Genomic DNA, 7,640 nt, shown 5'->3' on the forward strand with positions numbered 1-7,640 from the left:
CAGTTCCTATTTTCCATGAATGGTTTTGGTAAGAAGAATATTGTAAATGTGGATACAGTTCCACTATTCCTCCTCCATGCCAAAATATAGTGTTATTAGCATGAACAGTTATAAATCCATTGCCTTCCTTAATCTAACTTAAAATTTTTTTAATTTAAATTTATTATTAATTTCAGTAAAAATTTACAGAGGCTTTGGATTTCCATTCATTCATTGTTGCACATTACTCCCCTCCCAAGCTCCCCCACCCCAAGAACACTACCCTCTTGGAAAAGTAAAATTCTTTTCTTGTTTTACGAACCCTCCCCCAGGTCCACTCCACCCTGCAGTCATCACTCTAGACTCCTGTCATAACATAAATACCTAATCACATATCCTTTTTAAATAGTTTTCTCCCTCATCTGTTTCTGTGCAGTATACATTATTGAACTCATCTTTCTCAGTCTCTCCCCAACCCCAAGGTCAGTCCTCTTTTAAAACAGTGGCACCATGCAATATTTGTAGTTTTGTGACTGGGATATTTCACTCAGCATAATGTTCTCCAGAGTCAACCATTTTGAATAATATTGCATGAGTTCCTTGTTTTTCAATGCAGCATAGTATTCCATTGTGTGAACATACCACAGCTTCTCTATCCATTCGTTTATTGATGGGCACTCAGGTTGTTTCCAACTCCTTGCTATTGTGAACAAGGCTGTAATAAACATGGGTTTGCATATATCTGCTTGGATGTCAGTAATGGTCTCTTTGGGGTGTATTCCCAGTAGTGGAATTGCTGGGTCAAATGGTATCTCTATTTGCAACTTTTTGAGGAAGTGACATACTGCCTTCCACAGGAGTTGCACCATTTTACACTCCCACCCACAGTGAATAAGGGTTCCAGTTTGCTGTTCTGTTAAATTTTGCTATTTTGACTGGGGCAAGATGATATCTCATAGGTGTTTTAATTTGCATCTCTCTTAGAGCTAGGGATTTTGAACATTTTTTCATGTGCTTGTTAGCCATCTGAATGTTGTCTTCGGTGAAGTACCTGTTCATATCCTGTGCCCATTTTTCTATTGAATTATTTACCTTTATCTTGTTGTGGTGCTCAAATATTTTATAAATTCTGACTATAAGTCCCTTATCTGATATGTTATTACCAAATACTTTTTCCCAGTCGGTGGCTTCCCTTTTTACCCAGTTGGAGAAGTTTTTGGATGTGCATAGGGATTTGATTCTTTGAAAATCCTATTCATCTCTTTATCTTCTCTTGGTTGTAGGAAATTGATTAGATTTGTGGGGAAAATCTCAGCTGTGAAAACCAGTCCTGATGCTGACTGTGGAACAGGCCATCAACCATTCATGTGAAAGTTCAAACCGAAGCTAAAGAAAATGAAAACAACCTACGAAATATGACCTTGAGTCTATCTCACCTGAACTTAAAAACCTCCAGAAGAACAAGTTTGAAGCATTGAATGTTAATTAAGTCCAATTAAACTGTGAGATGAAATCAAAGATATTATAGATGAAGAAATCAAAAGACAGAGAAGAAAGAAAAGGCCAAAACCAATTTTAGAAGAGACTGTGAATATTGCATTCGGATGCTAAGAAGTCAAAACAAGGGAATGAAATCAGAATATAGAAGAGATGAAAAGATTTTAAAGGGCAACTCGCGAAGACAAAGCAAAGTATTAAAAAAATGTGAAAAGAGCTGGAGTCAAAAAATCCAAAGGGAAGCACTTGCTCAGCATTTCTCAAGCTGAAGGAACTGAAGAACAAACTCAAACCTCAAGTTGCAAAACTTAAGGACACTATAGGCAAAATCTTGAATGATCCAGGAAGCATCATAAAAGATGGACGAGATACATGAAGTCACTGTATCAAAAATAATTGGTTGACACAAAAACATTTCAGAAAGTAGCAAGATCAAGAAACAATGGTCATAAGGGAAGAAGTTCAAGCTGCTTTGAAGGAATTGGCAGAAAATGAGACTCCAGGAAATTACAGGCTGCCAAATGACACATTTTAACAGAGATGCAGCCCTGAAAGTGATCACCACGTTGTGCCAAGAGCTCAGGAGGGTAGCTACCTGGCCAACTGTTTGGAAGAGATTCGTATCTAGTCTCATTTCTAAAAACAGTGATCCAACAGAATGTGGGAATTATCAAACAGTACCACTAATATCAAATGCAAGTAAAATCTTATGGAAGATTATTCAAAAATAACTAGAACACTATATAGACTGAGACTTGCCAGAAATATAAGCTTGATTTAGAAGAGGTCACGACTCTAGGAATATTAGTGCTGATGGACTTTCATGGCTGAAAGTGGAGAGTACTAGAAGAATATCTACTTGTGTTTTATTGGCTATACAAAGGCATTTGGCTGTGTGAATAAAAATAAATCGTAGCTAATATTGGGAAGAATGGGAATCCCAGAACATCTCAATGTGCTCACAAGAAATCTATGCCTAGACCAGGAAGGTTTTGGACAAACGGAGCAAGAGGAAATTGCTCAAAATCAAAATCAAGAAAGAAATTAATCAAGAGTGCATTATTTTCGGTCTATAGAATGAACAGATAGTTCAGGAGGCTGAATTGTATGAAAAAGAATATGGTATCAGGATTGAAGGAAGACTCATCAATAATCTGCATTAGGTAGATGACATAACCTTGCTCAGCAAAACTGAGGCAGACTTGAAGCATTTGCTGCAGAAAGTCAACGCCTATAGCTTTGAAAATGGATTGCATCTCAATATTAAGAAAACAAAAATCCCCGCTACCAGGCTAATAGGTATCATCACAATAGATGGATAAAAGATTGAAGCTGTTAATGATTTCATCTTGCTGAGATCTGCAATCAACACACTTGACACCCAGCATTCAGGAAATCAGATGAGCTACATTGGGAAAATATGTTGTCAGGGACCTCTCCAAAGTGATGAAGAGTAAGGATGTCAATCTAGTGACTAAGGTGTGCCTGATCCAGGCCATGGTCTTCACAATTGCTTGCTATGCATCGGAGTCGGACAATGACCAAGGATGACAGAAGAATTGATGTCTTTGAGTTGTGGTACGGGAAGAAGAGTTTGTTGTTGTTGTTGTTGTTGTTGTTGTTATGTGCCGTCGAGTCATTTGCGACTCATAGCGACCCTATGTACAAGAGCCCTAAATGCCATTCTATCCTGTGCCAACCTTGCTGTCTCAAACACATTAATTCCCACCACTCCCCTCATAGAATCGATCCATCTTATTGAGGGTCTTCCTCTCCTGTGCCATCCCTCCACTCTCCCAAACATGATGTCCCTCTCCAACGACCAGTCCCTCCTTGCAACATGTCCAAAGTATGTCAGATGAAGCTTCAGATTCTGGCTTCACCCTCTCCAGGACAAAACTGTTTGTTCTCCCAGCAGTCCATGGTATATTTAACACTCTTCTCCAGCACCACAACTCAAAGGCATCAATTCTCTTTGTATCATCCCTATTCACTGTCTAACTCTCTGATGCATAGCACGTAATTGCAAAGACTATAGCCTGGATCAGGAGCACCTTAGTCTCCAGCCTGACGTTGTTGCACTTCAGTCCTCTTGAGAGGTCCCTCACAGCTGACTTTCCCAATGCAATTCATCTCCTGATTTCCTGGCTGCTGTGACCAAGAGTGTTGACTGTGGAACCAAGTAAACAAAAACTGTTAACTATCTCAATCTCTTCCTCTTCACCATCCATACTGATGCTGCCAATTGGCCTAGTGGTGACAATCTTTTTTTTCTTGATGTTGAGCTTCAATCCGTATTGAAGGCTGCAGTCCTTGACCTTCTGCAGCAAGCGCTTCAGGTCCTCCTCAGTTTCAGCAAGCAGGGTTGTGTCATCTGCATAAACGTAGGTTGTCGACTATTCTTCCGCCAATCCTGATGCCACATTCCTCCTCGTACACCAGCATCTCGGATGATCTGTTCTGCATACAGATTGAAAAGGTATGGAGACAAAATACATCCCTGATGGACCCCTTTCTTGATTTTGAACCATGCAGTATTGAACATAATAATGGACTGCCAACAAAACTGTCTTGGAGAGGATGATACTAGATTGTTCCTTGGAGGCAAGGATTTTCAATTGCTGTCACACGTACTTTAGGCATGTTGTAAAGAAGGATCAGTTCTTGGAGAAGAATATCATGCTTGTAAGGGTGAATAGTCACCGCGGGAGAGGAGGACCCTGGATGAGAGGGCTTGGTACAGTGACTGTGGGAATGAGGTCAGTGGTGTCTGAGACAGTGAGGTTGGTTCAAGATAAGGCAAGATTCAGAGCTGATGTTCATAGAGTTGTTCAGTCATGGTCACCTTGAGGACATATAACAGTAATAACAACATGCTGGGAATGGTCAGAGAGAAAAAAAACTCTCAACAAGATGGATTGACACAGTGACTGTAACAATGGGCTCAAGCATCTCAGAGACTGTGGGAGTGGAGAAGGATAGGGTGAAGTCCAGATATGTTGTTTATAGGGTCACTATAAATAGTAGTTGACTTGATAGCACTATCAACAACAAATTCTACCAGAGCACTAACTGGCTCCCTCTGCTTACAAAATACTCTGAATAAAACTTGCAAAATCCCTGATGAAGAATGGAATTTCCCCTAGCTGAGCAGGCATTATTTTGGCTGTTACCAGATGAAGGAATTCACTGTAGCAATTGTTGGCACAGAAATGAGGGGAAGGGTGGGAGAGCTTTGCACATAAGTAACCAAAAAAGAAAAACTATAATAACTCAGACATACAATGACTTCCCAGTTGCAGGCATATCAAGTACAATGCTTTATCAACTATTGGCATGTTTTGTTTTTTATAACAAAAGCTTATTTCTATAATATGGGTAATTAGTCTTGTTCTCCTTTGGGGGTTTCAATTCAGCTTCTGTCTTAGTAAACAAAACCAGGGAGGATTAGCTCCTGGGCAGGATGCTTGCCAAGTGTTAATCCTTCTTGGATGAGCAAAAATAAACCTTTATTCATGAAGCCTATTCTGGTCTTATGCATTTCTGTTTCCACTGTTCTGCCAGAGCCTCAAGCAGGGGTCTTCCAGCTGTGCAGAACCCCAGGGGGCTTCATTCTCATAGCAGAACTGTTTTCCATGCTGCATTTGTACTCCTGAAGCAGTTGGTTTGGTAAAATCTGCTTACCCCAAAGAGATCATTTCTTAAACTGAAAATCTGATTATGTAATCCTCTTGCTTCAAAGTGTGTTAAATGACTCTTATTGTTTTCTTAGCGTGAAGACACAAATTATTTCAGTAGTCTCTGTGGTATGACTTTTTTTGGATCCTAGCGGCTGCCTCTGGAGCCTTATCTTATACCACGTTATTGTTAAATGTCATACAGTCATAGCAACCCTACAAACAAAAGCTCTAAACCCTGTTCTATTACTATCCTAATTTAGCTCGTGTGCATAGGGTTTCCAAAGGCCTGTTTCTTAAGAAGTGGATGTCAATCCTGTCTCCCAGTCTGTCTAAAACTGAGACCTTTACCAAACTCTATCCACCATTCTGGCATTTGGCACACCACTGGCACAGCATTCAGAGTCACAGTAACCTCAACTTATCTCAGTACAGCAAACTGACAGGCAGGTGCTGTACCACTTAGAATAATGGTCTCCCCAAACACATTAACACCTGATTGACTTAAAGGAGGGGCTTCCATCCCACAAATGATTGTTAACTAAATCCAGGTGACCAGTCAATTTACACCATACACCTCTTTTTATTTATGTTCCAGTCTTCAGCCTTCTCCTTATTCCCTGTGCGATCTCCTCCACAGAAGTTCTGGCACAGTGGTTAAGCACACTGTTAGCTTTATCAGCTATTCAGCTGAAGAAAGATGAGGCAGTCTGCTTCCTTAAATATTTACAACTTTGGAAACCCTCTGGGGCACTTGTACTCTGCCCTATAAGATCATTATGAGTTGACATCAAGTTCATAGCAATGACAAATGAGGATTTGGTTTTGTTTTTTTACCTTTTCTGTAAGCCTTTTTCCATCTCTTCCAGAAACTCATTTCTTCTCTTTTTGGCTCAATGTCACTTCTGGAAGCCTTTTCTGACTAGGTGACAATTCCCCATCTGCGTTTTCTTGCTCACTGTACAACTTCTGTGCCTCTTACTACGTTTCAGTGCAGCTGTTGCAAGCTGCAGTTGAGCCAGTTTCCTGTTCACGGTAACCAAATGCATAGCATAACCAAATGCTTCCTTTTCTTGCACCTTTCCCGTGACTAACAACAGCCAATTCGAGTATTAAAGCACTTAGACATTCTTTGTTTGCTCTTTAGAAGTGGACTACCAGGTCTTTCTTCATAGTCTAGTATCAAGCTCCTCTGAAACCTATTCAGCATCACTGCAACATGTAAGTCTTCACTGTCAGGTGGAGGTGGTTGTGCATAAGATGCCTTGGCCAGGAACTGGACTAGCCCTTATGCATGAAAGGCAACAAATCTACCACTGAATCACCACTGTCCCCCGCATTTTAATGTTATACCTACACAATACTATGGCTAGCATCTGTCTCAGGTGGCAAACATTAAACTTCATGAAGTCAAAGATCATGTTGATTTTACCCTCTATGGCACTTCCAGAGCAAATAAACTTGGGACTCAGCAGGCTTACAACAATATATTTCCCTGAAGGTGAGAAGAATTAGAAGTAAACAGGCTTTATTTTAAAAAAGAACCTTGTCTTTCCCCTCCAGTGCCTCCCAGGTCGCTTTCTATTGCTCCTGTTGCTCAGCTTTCCACAGCTAGGCCTTAACAGTAGATACTCACTCTCAGTGCCCTCATTTCTCAGCTTCATTTTTCTTGTAGTTGTCCCATTTCTATTCATTTTCTGCCTGATAACCTGCAAGTCATTGATCTCTAATTCAGCCAGCTTCTGGATGTTCATCACAGGCTCAGCTGGGCACCTGGCTCTGGTCCAGGAGCCTCCTGTAAGGGCCTTGCTTGACACTTCATGTTTAATAACGTTGCTAGGAAACGCTAATGGAGCCATTCACAATCTGGGTGATGGGTGATGGCAGAGGAAAAGGCTTTCTCCCTGTAAATGCTTTCCATAGCGTGGATGGATTCACCACAGGGAGTTTTTGCATTCAAAATTTTATTTCCCTCCTACAAGAATGCATCTTTCTCAGGGCATTCACTTACTGCTGCTAAGTCTGCAAATTGAATACAACTCATAGTGACCCTCCACTTGGCCAGGCTTCTAAGACAGTAAATCTTTATGGAAGGAGACAGCCCATCCTTTTATTTATTTTTTTTAAGGCCTCCTGGTAGATTTGACCTACCAGCTTCATAGTGAATAGGTTGACACGTTACACACTAAGGTACCACGTGCATCATTCTACTGTTTTGCTTTTAGTATAGCCATTAAGTAATTTATTTTTTTAAAGTGATATTATTTGTCAAGAAAAAAATTTCTAAAACTTTGGAAAGATAAATTAGAAAGTAAAAGCAAAACATAACACTGTTCAAACAGAAACATTTACATTGTGGTTGTTATGTGCTGTTGAGTCGCCTGTGACTCATAAGGATCCTGTGTACAATAGCTCTGAACCCTGCCCTATCCTGAGACAGTCTCACTGATTCTGACATACCCACCCTCACTGCCCCCTAGCTCTATC

General features: G+C 40.5%; 1 pseudogene; it reads right to left on the reverse strand.

Moving 5' to 3' along the window:
- Window positions 1–7,012, reverse strand: part of LOC102865199 — a 32,938-nt pseudogene extending 25,926 nt beyond the window's left edge.
- Between the last annotated feature and the right edge of the window lie 628 nt (window positions 7,013–7,640).

The sequence above is a fragment of the Elephantulus edwardii genome, unplaced genomic scaffold, assembly GCF_000299155.1.
Source record: "Elephantulus edwardii isolate Elephantulus edwardi_28Jun2011 unplaced genomic scaffold, EleEdw1.0 scaffold00018, whole genome shotgun sequence".
Taxonomy (NCBI): domain Eukaryota; kingdom Metazoa; phylum Chordata; class Mammalia; order Macroscelidea; family Macroscelididae; genus Elephantulus; species Elephantulus edwardii.